The sequence below is a fragment of the Perca flavescens genome, chromosome 18 (genome assembly GCF_004354835.1).
Source record: "Perca flavescens isolate YP-PL-M2 chromosome 18, PFLA_1.0, whole genome shotgun sequence".
NCBI classification, from domain to species: domain Eukaryota; kingdom Metazoa; phylum Chordata; class Actinopteri; order Perciformes; family Percidae; genus Perca; species Perca flavescens.
In genome coordinates, this window is record NC_041348.1 from 6,894,565 (window position 1) to 6,910,263 (window position 15,699).

General features: G+C 40.3%; 1 protein-coding gene across 1 annotated transcript in view; it reads right to left on the minus strand.

Moving 5' to 3' along the window:
- The window catches only part of cnih3 (cornichon family AMPA receptor auxiliary protein 3), a 136,699-nt gene that overhangs the window by 120,253 nt on the left and 747 nt on the right, over positions 1–15,699 (minus strand). The gene's annotated exons all lie outside the window — the stretch shown is intronic.

Below are 15,699 nucleotides of genomic sequence, written 5' to 3' on the forward strand. Positions count from 1 at the left end.
TTATGCACACTTAAAACAAATCACAATTGTCTCGGGCAGCGCTAAGCTCCGTATGCAGCGACGGTGCCCTTGCAAAATTGTAAATCCATCTGGTGCTCTATACTAAAATGAGAGGGCTGTTCGAAGAAATTGTGTTCTATTTCTATATGAAATAACAACTGTTTTGTTAAATGGATAAATGAATGAGCTTATCAACAGTGAGGATGACAGTAAAAACCTATTTGCACAGGACTAGTATTAACAAGGGACCTTATGTGATTTAGTTATGTCCACCCAAGTCTGTTTCGTGCGGCACATTTGCACAGGATGTATTTTACTCAAATTTACTGACATTATCCCCCACATATGATGTCAAGGCTCTTTCAATTATAATTTCCAACACAGTCAATACCAATGCCGATTTGCACGGGACCAATATTAGCCCACAACCTCTGTGTACACATTTTCTAGAGGTCCTCAGGTAATACTAATCCCGTGCGAATAGGGCTTAAAAGATTATAATGATGACAATTATTCCATTTAATTCACCCATTAGTCCACTGTTATTGCATCCCAATAGGACGGTTCTGCTCAGGATGACCGGCGTAGTTTTGCCAACTTGTGAGCGGGGGGAGCTCTGTGTGCAGACAGGCAGACAGATGCTGTTCATCTGCATGTCACTGTAATGCAGTGACACAAAGCTGGTTAAAAATAGTCAGAGTTTACTTATTTGACATTGTTTCAAATGTATTAACCAATTAAAACATTGCCATTTGGATTTAGATACTACATTTCTGGTCAGTCTAATTCATTGTTTATTTATGTAGCTATTATCAGTCTATTTGGGCAATTAGACTGAGACCTATCACATATATAGATGGATATCTAGAGACATCACATAACCTTCCATATCATTATAGGTCTATATCTTATCATTTATTATTGTATGATTTTTTATTTATTAAAGTAGATTTTCTTTAAACTTAAAGTGCTCATATTATGCTCATTTCCAGGTTCATAATTATATTTAGAGGTTGTACCAGAATAGGTTTATGTGTATATAGGTACCATCTTTTTTGGGAGTCGCACATGCGCAGTAAGTACTGCTAGCTTGTCATTTGCAGAGCATAAGGGAGTGCCATGCTAGCAGCTAGGCGAGCATTATAATGTGTGTTACAAAGTGATGCACGTTCGTTGTGGAAGTAAAGTCTGGACTACAATAGAGCTGTTTGGAGCAGTTTGTGACCAGTGTTTTCTCTGGAAGATGGTAAGTCCCTTTTGGGTGGACTTTGGGCTTTTTCACTTTGTAAACCTATAACGTGCACAAAAAAGATATATAACACAATAAAGGAAAGGGAAAAAGACAAAAAGCATAATATGAGCACTTTAAATGTTTTGACTGATAGTGGTAAATAAAGTCAGATATATGGCAACCAGCCAGAAAGTCAGTGGTAAAGGAACTCTGTTTAAACAGCAACTTAGTCATAGTCTGACAGTTAGCCTGCCCCGGACCAGGTTAGTTCAAGCTTATTCTTAAGTTCCCATATTTTCTGATGTAAAACAAAAATTTAAAACGGGTCAATTTGACCCAAAGTCAACATGATGATGAATCTGATTTATGGAACCGAATCAACTGAAAATGAGTCACACTAACCAAAACAAGCCTGGCTTATGGCTTGCTTTATGGAACATGGCCCAGAAGAGATATAAGCGCAAAAAAGACATTTATTTACAAAAACTATACTAAAAAAACAGAAATTTATGTATATGTACATGAGTGTGTAATAATGTCTGTAGCAAGCAAAACCAAAACAACAGATGTGGTGAGGGAAGGGAGAAATTCAATGGGAAGGTGGTGAGCTTTAAAAGCAAGAACCATACCAAGCCCAGGTGTGGTCAATGAAGATTATAATGACCCTCTCATTGAGCCGGATCTTGTAAGACAAAACGTTTTTGGAGGAAATACAGTAATCTGTAAGTTAAGACAGCATGTGTCTCACTGGAAATTCTTTACTGGAATCATACATCAATATAGTGATAACTGACATTTAAACTAGTGCTTTCAGTTAAACGCATTATTAACAGTGTTAACGCAAACCTATTTTAACTGCGTTAAATTATCGCGAGATTAATGTTCTTTTTGGCATAGCAAACTTTTTAGTATTTTTTACGTCACAAAAACAACAACACCACACCGGATCTAGCTAGACCGGAAACAAAACAACAGGCACGCTGCACACACTTGTTTGGGCTTGCGAGCCGGCCAAAGAGTAGTAGCTACATACCGGCAAACTAGTCGCTTTTCGGCGAAAATCGCTGTTTTGAATGGAAAAATGTCATCCACGTGAATCATGTAGATCCGAAGATCTTTTATTGGGGGGTCCGAGACCCGGTGCTAATACGGCACCGGGGCCTTAACGACCGTTATCTACCGACCGAATAGCAACGCGGATTTTGGTGCCACTGAAATGCCTGTGCTTCTCTCTGATGCCCCGAAAAAAGACGTTAGAGGGAACTGAAACATCGCCGCACTGGACGCAAGTCAACACATCACTTAGCAGCAGGTAACGTTAGCCTACCGTTAGCTAGCAGCTGAAGTAAACGGTTAAAATGCTGACAGCTATACGGTGTAAAGTGTGACTGTATTTCACTGGAGAGGCATCTAACACCAGACTGTAGCTGCCGTTGTCTGAAAAACACAGACAGAGCCTCGCCTCGCCAGCCTCGTGGATTTTAAACGCCACCGGCAACTTTTTTTCTGCAGCTATTTTGAAGTTGAAAAAAGTTCTACTTTTCTGAAAAAAACGCCCTGCGTCAAGCGCTTTTTTGACAGCTGTTGTCGGAGCACGTGTTCAATGATAGATGCTGCGTGTACAGGGAACTTGCTTTGTTCTATGTAACGTTAGTAGCACTGCTCTCTCTCTCTCTGTTCTTTCTCTAGCAGATTTTGTCATTTGACCTGATCCTCTACATTGAATTCCCTATATAGTGTTTCATAAATACTGAATGAGTAAATTATTTCAGATACAGCTGGAAACAGTTGTAACAAGAGCATTAAGTGGAAAGCTTGATGTACTTCATCTTTATTGCATTGCTGTTATTAAGACATAAATAATCTAGATGAAGACAGTACGAACTTTGAGTGCTCTGCCCACAAGACAAAGCATTACTTGTTGTGACTGAAGTGGTCTGTTCTTCTGTCTCTAGTTAATTATTTCACTCTCAATCTCTTTATCTATTTCTGCGTTTGTATCCAATGCTGTCAACCTTGTCTTCTGGAAAAGCTTGATCCATCTCAGGACGTTTCCCTTACCCTACCAGCTAACTTCAGCCCCTCCACACAGAACTTTACTTTTATTTATCACTCCTGTCTTCCTTTGATCTCTCCCTATCTGTATTGCTGCCTACTCAAAGTTTTGCATCTGCCTTTTCCTTCCTTTTCATGTCTGATCATGATTTTGTATTCTGTTCCAGTCATCTATCTAGCAGTCCAATTTGCCCTGGTCTAAACTAAAATCTGTACTCTCTCTAGCCTTTCCCTCTTTTCTTCTCCATCATACAATCACTCCCGCAGGTTTGGTCATTCTGTTCTACTTCAGCAGACACTGCTTCATCCCCCTTTAATCTTTCTTCCTGTGACTTTGTCTGTCCCTTTCCTCTGGGGCTTGACCAGTATATCCCCAGCAGATCCCTAGATGTCTGAGGCATTCAGGCCCAGCGCCAGGGTAAAATGACTAAGGGGGCTATTTTTTTTTATAAAGTAGGATAAAATTAACTAATTTACCCAGGCTGCCGAACACACACACACGGCTGTGACTGCACTCTCCCCGTGCATGCTCCCGGTTGTAGACATTTCTGTCCTATAATGGTTGAGCCGAGACTTAAGAATAAAATATTTATAAAAAGTTTAGCTAGTGCAGTAACGTTAAGCTAACGTTAGAAACTGCTAACGTTACACGAGTTACGTCTAACTAGGATGTGTAGGCTATCGCTTGACTCTAACTGAGGCACCTGTCATATCAGGGTCTTAGGGCGGCTGTGCTGCGATGATATGGGTAGGTGGACCTAAATGTCGAAAATGATGGGTCATTGATCGCTCCCTGATCTGATTCTCCATCACTCATCCACTCGTCCAAATCTAGCTTGCTCTAGCTTCTGATAATGCCTTGTCAAAAGACATGAACAATATGCATTGCTAGGCTAGCGTTTTTTCAAGGGGTAAAGTCATAGACTTATTGATGAAGTGAGAGGACGACTGGAGCGCTCACTCTCTGTGTCAAAATGCCAAATAGAACTTGGAGCCTAATAGTAATTGTGTTGCTGTGTTTGTACGTTTTATGGATGTATGATGTTGAAACAAGGGGGCAGAAAATACAACTGAGGGGACAAAGCCCTCTTTTGCCCCCTTATGGGGCCGGCTGCGGAGGCATAACAGATCACAGGAACAAGCCTCTGGCTGGGTAAGGAAAGTGGCACAAAGCATGCATGGCTTAATATTTCTCTCAGTTTCAATCTACCTTCCACACTTTCACATCTGTGTCTGAAGTCAAATCTGCCAATCTAGTCTTCTCAATGCACTTCACTCACAAATCAGGCTCTGTTGATTCGACAGAAACTAGGGCTGCAACTGAAAATCTATATCAGTGTTTTCCAAAGCCCGAAAATGACTGTCAAATGTCTGAGATCTTGAACAAACAATATTAAATACACCACTGTGTCTTGCCAAGGTTACTCACTCTCATGTGAAGCTTAGCGGAAGTTCAGTCAGAAAGACTTTTCTTCTATCACGCTCTCATTCATTCACAAATCTCTCTATCTCTCACTCTCCGGTTTCCACTCTACTATCTGCTGACTGTGGATGTTCACTTGAAGTTAAACCAAGCGGATTTTGCCGCAACCTTCCCAAGCCAATCATATCGCTGCTGTAAAGCTTTAAATATGTTCTCCTCTGCTGCTGTCAGCTGTCATTTCAATACAAACATAATGAGAATGGCAAACTTTTGAATCGTGGATTTGGAGAATCTTGACACCCCTACTCATTGCACATGGTCTAACGTTACCTCACTCATTGCACTAGTCTACTTGATTTCATTCACTGCAATATGGGGCCTTTCTCAAGTCACGATTTTGTACCTCCTTGGCTCCTCGCTTCTTGATACAATAGCTTGTGACCCAGAAATCTATGTCAGCCTGGCATCTTAAAGGACAACCCAATTCCTAAATTGCATGTTGGAGAGAGTATTGAGGAGCGAGGAGGCTTGCCCGGAGGACTATAATCAAGGATACACTGATGTATCCTCTGTGGAAATCTGCGGAAACAAAGAGGCATGACAGAGAAAGAGAGAGAAGAAGAGAGATGTGAGAGAGAGAAAGGGAATAGCATATATATATATATATATATATATATATATATATATAGTTAGATCTGTGGCCACATAGTTAATCCACACACTGGGCCAGTTAAATTATATAAATTAACATTCTGATTAAAAGAGGGTGGGTGAAATAATACATACAGGAAATATATAAACGTTCTATGTGAATAATATAACAGGAAGCAGAGCTGCAGCTGCAGACATCTTCATTTGTAATGCGTCCCCATTAAGAGCTCAAAGAACAGCGGCAATACTTAATTATTATTATTTTCAGAAGCTATAGGTTTAGTTATTTTTTCCTCTGTCTAGTTTATAACTATAGTGTTTAGTTTTTCTGCTTCAATGTCCCACGATATTAGCTGCAGTGACATTACTGCATGCAGAGAAATGTTTCCAAGCAGCCTCTCTAATCATTAAAGTAAATCGTTAAAGAAAACAGTCATATATCGATACAATACATAATTCAAAGAAGCAACATAGCCTACAGGGACTGATAGAGTACCGAGACTGTATATAAAGATGGACAAGGCATCTCCACTTCCTCCCACTGGACAAAAGTGATACCAAAGTATCCCAGATACGGGCGCTGCCATCTTGTAATTTTGGTCCAAGTCTGCCCAGTAGTGATTGGGCCGTGGAGCCGCGGTATCGAAGTCCCACCTTTGCACAGACCAATCGCGAGTCAATCACAGCTGTCAATCATGACGTTTCACGCCATTTTTCTAGCATCAAATGTGATCTGACTTACCTAAAATGACTGAAACCATCCTTGGGAATAATGTATTCTAATTGTACTTTATTTTTTAGCTTGGCCTATGTTCCATCTGCTAACAACGGCAGGATTTATGACCTATACTGCAGCCAGCCACCAGGGGGCAATCAATCAAAGTGCAGTACTTGTAAATGTACTTTCATTCCACCACTGCCCATTGGGCACGCTGCAATGTTAAGACTACAAATGGGTTTAGTGTATCAGTATGTAATAATTTAATTAAACACTAATGTATGTGCTGTAAGAATTGAAACTACATTTGACACAGTGCTCCTTGACAAGACAGCCTCAAAATATGGCAAAAATGCAGGAGCTACCTATAAGTCCCCATCACATAGCTTATACTGTATTTCAGCAATGCATATTACAACTACCAATTGTAATACAATATTAAACTTTCACTTTTTGTATTTGCTTTTTGGTTATTAAAAAGTAATTTGATTAAAGTGATGTGACATTATACCCCTTTATAAAGGGTTTATTGGTAGTAATTAATAAATTGGTTGTAACTTACAAAAATTATTAAAATAGTTTGATACTTAGCTTTTTTGCCACTCTCATGTCTAAATACAAATCTTAAACCAATAAATAATAATATATAAAGTGAGCCTGACTTAGCAAAATGAATGGAGACAGTGGAATCAGCCGAAAACACAACAAGTAGCGGCTTACTGCTGCCAGCAGCGAGCTGCCATGCAATGTCTATGACTACGTTTACAAGCTGTCAATTTTCAGCTTATGGTCGGGTTAAGGTCACTATTCGGGTTTCTGAAACATTTGGAATAACCCGTTTACATGCGTGAGCAGAGAGAGTTACTCCTGTATACATGGAATTTGTAATCAATTGGCACTATCCCTATGTAAACGGCAACACACGGTTAGCGGATGAAGGTGCGCAGTCAGGACTGGTGGGAACGGGTTGTAATGATGGATTTCACCAACACGGATTGGCGTGACAATTTTCGTATGTCACGTCAATCTTTTGCTAAACTTTGCCGTATGATGGAGAGAGTGATGGAGCCCTGTAAAGTAACCATTCGCACACCAGTGCCTACAGGGATGCGTCTCGCCATGTTTACCTCTACTTCTTGTTTACTTCCGGTATACTGCGCGCAGGTTTTCTGGCGCATACAAGAAGTTCCTCTACTCAAAAGACCAAGATTCCTTGCGAATAGAACATGCGCAGAACACAAATCAAGGTTCCTTTTGATGGGGATATGCCGATACGCGTTTACATGACCAAAATTTCGGGTTAGAAAAGGGGTAACCCAGGTAGCATATTCTCGTTTTAAAATAACGGAATATGAGCATATTCAGGTTTTTGACGGGTTATTGCTAATATTCCGGTTTTGAACGGGTTATTGGCTGCATGTCATTGTAAAGCTGTAGAAGCCAGGTGCCTGGGTAGCTCACCTTGTAGTGCACGCGCCCATATATAGAGGTTTACTCCTCGATGCAGCGGCCGCGGGTTTAACTCTAACCTGCGGCCCTTTGCTGCATGTCATTCTCCCTCTCTCTCCCCTTCTTCAGCTGTCCTATGAAAATAAAGGCCTAAAATGCCCAAAAACGTATTAATAATAATAATAATAATAATAATAATAATAAACTTAAAAATAAAAAAGCTGTGGAAGCCGCTCCGAGCTCAGCAGGCTGTGGCCGGCAGTGAATTGCGGCCAATCTAAAAGTAGTAGATAGTTTAACTTTCAGCGGCAAAGTGCGGCCACAGAATACCAGCAGCCAATCAGCAACAGAGAGCTCTGACTTCTGTGACATGTTGACCTATGTTTACAAAGAATCACTCCAGTTTGAAACACATGAACATGCCTGCTGGCTGCAGAAAAATGTAATTATTGCGGTGAGCCGCTACTTGGTGTGTTTTCGGTGTTACTCTGTGCAAAGGTTAAAAGATCTTCCTACAAGTACCTTGAATGATCATTAATTCACACATATAGTTCTTATTTAAAACCAAAGTTTAAGAACAATATGTCATTGTTTTAAAGGGGCTGTGAGCTGCACTATTTCTTGGGCCTGTGACCTGTGACTTCCTGGAGAGCAATGGTCGTGTGGCTATAACTTTTCCGTTAGCGTTCCGATGAGAGTGGTATCAATCTTCTCTTCTAACTGCTTGCAAGAAAGCAAATAAGCATATTTTTTCTAAAATTTAATGGTAAACTAATTACTAATGTTTTATAGACCATTTAGAAGCCACTAATAATTAAAAATAAATTGGGTTGAGATTGTGACGCCCCTCAGCTGGTGTTTGTCCGTTGTGATCCATTTATTAATACTCATATGGTTTTCTCAATAAATATGTTAATAAATAAATAATAAATTAAGCATGGTCTCTATGCTATTGGAGTTAAGTCTGATAAATTAAAGAGTAAAAGAAAAGGCAATTGTGGTGGAGGATAAACAGCAACCAAAGGAAATGTGTATTATTCGACAACCCCAAAGTTAGTCAAGTCATAGGTTATTAACTGATCTACAGTATACAGCATTAGTAAATTACTGATTAACCATTAATAATGTGAAGTTACAACTTATAAACCTATTATAAAGGGTGACCCTTCTGTGGTCCTGGTGGAGTGGGGTACTAAGGAAATAGCCCACTTTGCCTAGTTGGTAATACAGCCTTACTTTTTGCTTAATCCGTACGAACCATGCTTTCATACCTCATCGCACCTTCCAGGCACTAAATACCTCTAACACAATATAATGTAAAGCCCCAACTGGGAGTGTAAATGATACTTTGACAGTCTGCCCTGTGTCACCCTGCCAGGGCAACCTCTGTATCATAACTGCACCACAGGGCTTTCCCATCTATCAGTGGAGCACCAGAGTGTGTTGCTCGCTCCCAGCTTTAATGACACTTAGAGCACATTAGTGGCTGTGGTTACATGGGAGAAGAATCACTCAAGCAGAGTCTGACCATCTTAGCACTGAGCCATAGAGCTCGGGGGAGGTCAGAGTTCACCTTGTATGTTAATTAAAATGGCTTCGTAATCGCTTACATGAGTGCTCCCATGGGTGGCTGTGGTGTTGTGTTTTATGTGATGATGAACAGAAGGATTCTGCCAATTGCTGCATGTTGTTTGAAGTGTCATTACATCCCACATTGAGACTACTGTGGCATGCTTAGCATAAATATCACATTTATTATTTTTAATGGACAAATATTTCTTGCACAGCTAATCACTTAAAGAAGTTATCTGTCAGTTAGAAAATTTATATTTGAAGTGAAAATAATTACATGCCATAATGAAAAGGACTGTCAACAGTCACTGAGGAGAATTAATGCATACCAAGTGTATATATAATAGAATGGGCTGTCAAAAATAACGTGATAATAATGAGTTTACACAAATTGCTTTTAAACGGCACTTTTTTTTTAGACGCGCGATTAACAAGCATGTTCTTTGATTTAGTAACATTGACGATGGCTAGCAGAAACAAACCTCCTTGAGTAGAAATGGATAAAGAAAAGGTCTTTTGAATGGCAAGTTCAGTTTCAAAGCCCTTCCAGATGGTTCTCTCGACAAGACTAAAGTTATTTGTATGTACTGTCGATGTGAATTGAGTTACCACCGGAGTACGCTGAGTCTCAAATACCACTTGCTGGCCAAGCATACGGCTAATGCAGAGAACCGTATGTGCCCATCTGGTGTTGCCTGATGGACTTGAATTTGCCATATTATGCTTATTAGCATATTTTTTAACATTCAGTACCTTGGAGGTTTTTCTAGAGAAATATGTCTTTGTTTTGGATTGTTGTGATCTCATTAACATTTGCGTAAAGCAAGTATATTTGTCCGCTACCATGTTGATAAGAGCATTAAACACTTCCAATAATCGCAAGTTATAATAGTTTATATATAAAAAGGGTCTAACATAACCAAATTGTAGGATCCATCTTGAAATATGCTGAAAAATCCTGACTGGTCAGATGACTAGCTTTCATACTGAAAAATATTTGAATTTGCTATAAAACAAAGTAAATGCAGTCCTTTACGATTCAGCTCTTTCATTTAATTGGACAACAAAATATGTGGTAGAATAAGAGGTAAAATCTTTCAAAATAGCAGGAAAGGCAGATTAAGCAGAATAACCAAATCTGAATAGTATTATTTGACATTAAAGTATAGGAAATGTTTATGTGATTGATACAGTAAGTGACTGGAGCATATAAGTTAGGACTATGAAACCTTTGAAAGACTTAGCACACGATCTTATAAATGAACATTTTAATTCATACGCAATCAAATCTACATTTCTCAAATCAATAAACTCGGGGGTGTCATGCCCATCTCCCCATCCTAGGTCATTCAGTTTTCTTTCACATCCACTTACTTTGCTCACTTCCTGTTTTATTTTGAAATTCACCATGTGTTTTTGTTGCAGGTCACTTTCCTTCCGGTCTTTGTCTGCCTTCCCACCTTGTGTGATTACCTTCCCATCCCTAATGTCTTTCACCTGTGTCTAAATGTCTCCCCTCCCCCCTCAGGTGTATATATTCACTCCCTCGCTCTTTGTTCTCTGCCAGTTGGTCTTATCCCTTTGAGTTTAGTGGTCCAGCCTTTTCCCCCCCAGTGAGTTTGTAAGTGTCACTAGATTTACCATTTGGTTCTGCCTGTGTATTTTGGAGACTGCTGCTTGTTCTGTTTTGTATCGGAGTGTACAATAAATACTTTGTTTGACTGTTACTGTGTGTGTGAGTCCTGCATCCTAATGTTGGTTAATGTCAGCTAATGTTAAAGTGATGGTTTGGAGTAATTTCACCCTAGGGTCCTTTGCACCATGACCTCGAGCCAAACACCCCCCCAGAAGCTTTTTTCAGCTGGGTCGAAAATTGGGAGAGTTAGCGTACAGTAGCATTATAAGCTGAATAGCTTAGCGCAGGGGCTAATGGACCCAGATTTGTATCTCGTAAATAACCCCACTAATAATGCCCGAAATGATACCAAACTTCTACAGTAGTACAAATAGGTTATGCATTCATAAAACGATTGATTGTAAAGTTTGTAAGTACACCAGAAGTTTATGTAAATAACACTTGCCTGCTGGCTTCTGTTCTCTGCTATTGTTGTTGCTGCTGCTGCAGGCAGTAAGACGAGTGCTTAGGGACGTCTACAAATTACAACACCGAAAAGAGATACAACAAAAATATTTATTAATTTAACTTTTTTTTTTTAAGTTAGTGCTGTAGTATAACTAGCAGGTGACAAGTTATAATTGAGGTAAGTTTGGAGACATTACCTTACTTAAATCATTAAATTAATAAATATTTTTGTTGTATCTCTTTTCGGTGTTGTAATTTGTAGACGGCCCTAAGCACTCAGTAGCAACAGCAGCAGCAGAGACGAGAAGCCAACAGGCAAGTATTATTTACATAAACTTCTGGTGTACTTACAAACTTTACAATCCATTGTTTTATGAGTGCATAACCTATTTGTACTAGTGTAGAAGTTTGGTATCATTTCGGGCATTATTAGTGGGGTCATTTACGAGATACAAACCTGGGTCCATTAGCCCCTGCGCTAAGCTATTCAGCTGATAATGCTACTCTACGCTTACTCTCCCAATGTTCAACCCAGCTGAAAAAAGCTTCTGGGGGGGTGTTTGGCTCGAGGTCATGGTGCAAAGGACCCTAGGGTGAAATTACTCCGAACCATCACTTTAAGAAACGTTAGATATTAGTGTATAATAGATGTTCATTTGGGTCAATTTACTGACTGATTTACTCTTCTAGTACTACAATTAAGGTGTGCTTAGACAGAACACTAATGGCGCTTTTCCATTACATGGTACCTACTCGCCTCGCCTCGACTCTACTCGCCTTCTTTTGGTTTTCCATTACGAAAAAAGTACCTGGTACCTGCTAACAGGTACTTTTTTTAGTACCTGCTCAGTCAAGGTTCCAAGCGAGCTGAGGCGAGCCGAGAAGGTGACGTGAAACCCTGCAGGCTGCTGATTGGTCGGAAAGAAGCGTCACTGATCACTGCATTGCTAGCGAGAGACGGCATTTTTAAATAGTTTAGCCAGCGGTGTTTTTTTTTGCTTTCTCCATAGCATACAAGTGGCCTGATGGTTATACTGGTGCGCTGTTGTGTGCATGTGTGATGTGTGTGTGTCGAGTCGCCGTATGTGTGTGTGTGGGGAGCTAGTGAGCGAGGGAAAAGTGAGAGAGTGACGGCGATTATCTCCGCAGCGAGTAGCGACTCTAGAGTCATATATATGTGAGAGAAACAAAGCGAGTAGCGACTCTAGAGTCATATATATGTGACCACGGTGGGAAATCTGGAGCAGTAAACGTTAACTATCTCTTTGATATCATGTTGTTTACGGAGACGGAGAACCAGGAAATGCGTCGGGGATATGTCAATGGGAAAAGCAAGCTACTAAGCCACGCCCACGGCAGTCGCTATGACGACCAGCCACGCTGAGGCGATACTAAAATCTGCAATGGAAAACGGATGCACAGCGAGTCAAGGCGAGTAGAGTCGAGTAGAGTCGAGGCGAGTCGAGCAGGTACCATGTAATGGAAAAACACCATAAGTGAGTTTTAGACACAGCTAAAATTGAGCTCCTTAAGGGCTATATGAATCTACTTTATAAACATAGAAACACAACAGAAAAAAGAGGGAAGCTTAGGGGAAATACCACAAAGAACTGGAATTCCTGGCGAGCTTCAGGATCCGTCAGTATCTGAGCTTTCACAAAACCACACACAGGCACGCTTCACTGACACACTGTCGGTGCTAGTTTGCTACATGCTAACATTTGTATAGTCGGTGTGTACGCTGTCTGCGCACAGAATGCACAACGGTCCTATTTGTGTGAGTAACACATTCTGTCTGAACATTGGCTAGCTTTAAACACAGTGTTGGTAAATTTTTCCAATATACACTTGTTATATATTGTTTTAAATAGTCTTTACACGCCGACCGCACTAAATAACTTATGGGCTCTGAAAAATGAGCAAAAAGATCTGCCATCTGTATCCAAAGACTGTTAAGAAACGAGACGCCCCAACTCAGAGTAGTTTCCTGTATGTGTCACGTGGGTTGCTCCAAAGCCACGCCTCCTAAGGAGACTAGTGGCAGGTTGTATATATATATATAGTCTAGTAAATATTTGAGGATCACTGCAGATAACTTTAAAAAAAAAAAAAAATCTGCAGATTCCATTTAGGTCTACTTAAACCTAATAATTTAAATAAAGATTACATGTTATGTATGTTAAACCTTAAACTGACAGTAGTAACTACATTTGTCAGACAAATGCAGTGAGGTGAAACTTCTCTACTTTACTAGAGAAAATGTATAAAGCCACATAAATGATGATTGATTAGTGGTACAATGACTTGACAATCTCATTCAACACTTTTGTTACCAGTGTATCATATAGTTATGTAGTTTTTCCTGCATAGAATATTTCCCCCCCTCCTTCCAATCCTCTCCAAATGTGTTTAATAGCAATATACCAAACAACAGTTGAAAAGCAGAGCATAAACTTAAATAGGAGTTATAGTCCAGAGTCTGGCTGTGTCGGACTCTCCCGATGATTTTAACGATGGTATTTAAATAGTACTATTGTTTTTTATGCAGTTTTGTTGATTGGGGTTTCATTTCCTCAAGCGCAATCGACATTATTGCTTATCAAATTGTCAGAAATATAAGGCAAATGCATAGATATTTTTCAAATAAGGTAACACTTCCTGTTGTGCGTAGTTGTGTCCCCCCCTCACCTTAGGCCATGTCCCCACGAACACGGGTATTTTTATAACCGTGACTTTTTTTACGTGGTTCGGCCTTTCGTCCACACGAAAACGCAGTTTCAGGGCACTGTAACCGAACATTTTTGAAAACTCCAGCCAGGGTGAGCATTTTCAGAACCGCCGGTTACAGTGTTGTCGTGTGGACAGTATAACCGGGTTTTTTGCCTTGCGACGTCAGAGTGTGCGCCTTTATCCGCTGTGTTTGACGTCATATTGTGCGCCGCTAACTGCTTTGTTGATGTTTGTTGACGATTCTTTGCAATGGCGGATGAGTAGGATGTAACTTTTTTCTAGGCTTCTGATTGGCCAAGGTGATTTAACAATTTGGGTTATATCGCCGCCTGCTGGTGTGGCATGCTCTTGACAGCGCTTGACAGCGTGTTTTTGCGTTTTCATGTGGACGGAGATTTATTTTAAACCGAGCATGTGTGGACGGGTTTTTTTTTTTAAAACGGAGGAGAAAAACTCTGGTTATAAAAATACCTGTGTCCGTGTGGACTAGGCCTTAGAGTCCATGAAAGATCAGAGAGAGATATGTGATTCATGATAATAGATATTCTGAAGATAGCCAACATGTCCTCCTCTTTTTTTTTCCTTACAAGGGTCTCACTGAATAGCCTCATGTGAGTGTAAATGAGCGGAATGGAAGAGAAATCAGTTTTGTTTCCTACTTCAAAACAAGTAAAGATTTATCAGCACCTGAAAAGAGCTAATTAACTTGGCTGTATATGCTGTGATTGATTATGGTCCATTAATGACAGAAGTCCATCTGTGAGCAGTCATTTGTCATTGTCTGACATCCATGACTCAGGCGCTCATGTTACCTGCTGACAGTCCTGGTAATATGTTTGAGTCAGAGCAGTTCATTACTCATTTTCTCCCATTGTCTTTTCTCTGTGGTTTCATAGCCTCGGTCTTTTTATGTTAATTTACACTGACTCACTTTATTTATAGCTTGATTTTACCCTGGGTAGTTTGACTCAGCACACTTGCTCTTTTTAGCAATGCACTGCTGCTCAGGGCGTTAAAAACTAACCTTTTGGTCAAGTGGCCACTGTGGCAGCAGGAGTCTGTGTTTTCAGCAGGTCTTTGAAACCAGATCAATTATGAAATTCAAGGGAAAAAAAAGAACTGACGGAGAGATGGCAACCTGCCAAAGTGATAGAAGTAAAAGAGGTACAGACAAAATTCCCCCAGCATTTGGCAGGTGGCTGGTGTTAATGTGCAGCCTTAGCTCTACTGATCGCTTCCACGGTTCCACACATTCCCACCTCAGCTTCTTCATAATTATCTTTCCTCGCAGTATGGAGTCCCAGCTTATTATGCTGCATGTCTGTATGTCACCGTGAATGGTAATCAGTGCAGGAAGGATCTCTACCGTTTCTGCAGTCTGAAGCAGAAGGCAAAATAAAACCTGGATGTGGATTATTGCTGAAGCTACAGAATAATGTGTTCCATTGGGATTCTTCCACCATTGCTGAATTGACATTATAAACAGAACTGAAGGAAGTGTTGTGGTTTCTGTCCCTCGATTATTAATCAGAACACACAGGAATGTCTTTCCTTCAGTGTAGTAGTCACAAGCATCATAAAGGCGCTGTATATTCAGTCAATTTTACGTATTGTCTTTAGCATAACCACTCAGATTTAACTGTACCATCATGGGTGTCTGCACTCCCACTGTCCTGGTGTCTCTATTTCTGCTCTGAGCAGACACACGGGCTACTGTCTGACAGACTTGACTATTAGCTGTAATTGTCAGAGGAACAGTCATCCCAAGTGCATCAGGTCTGTTGCTG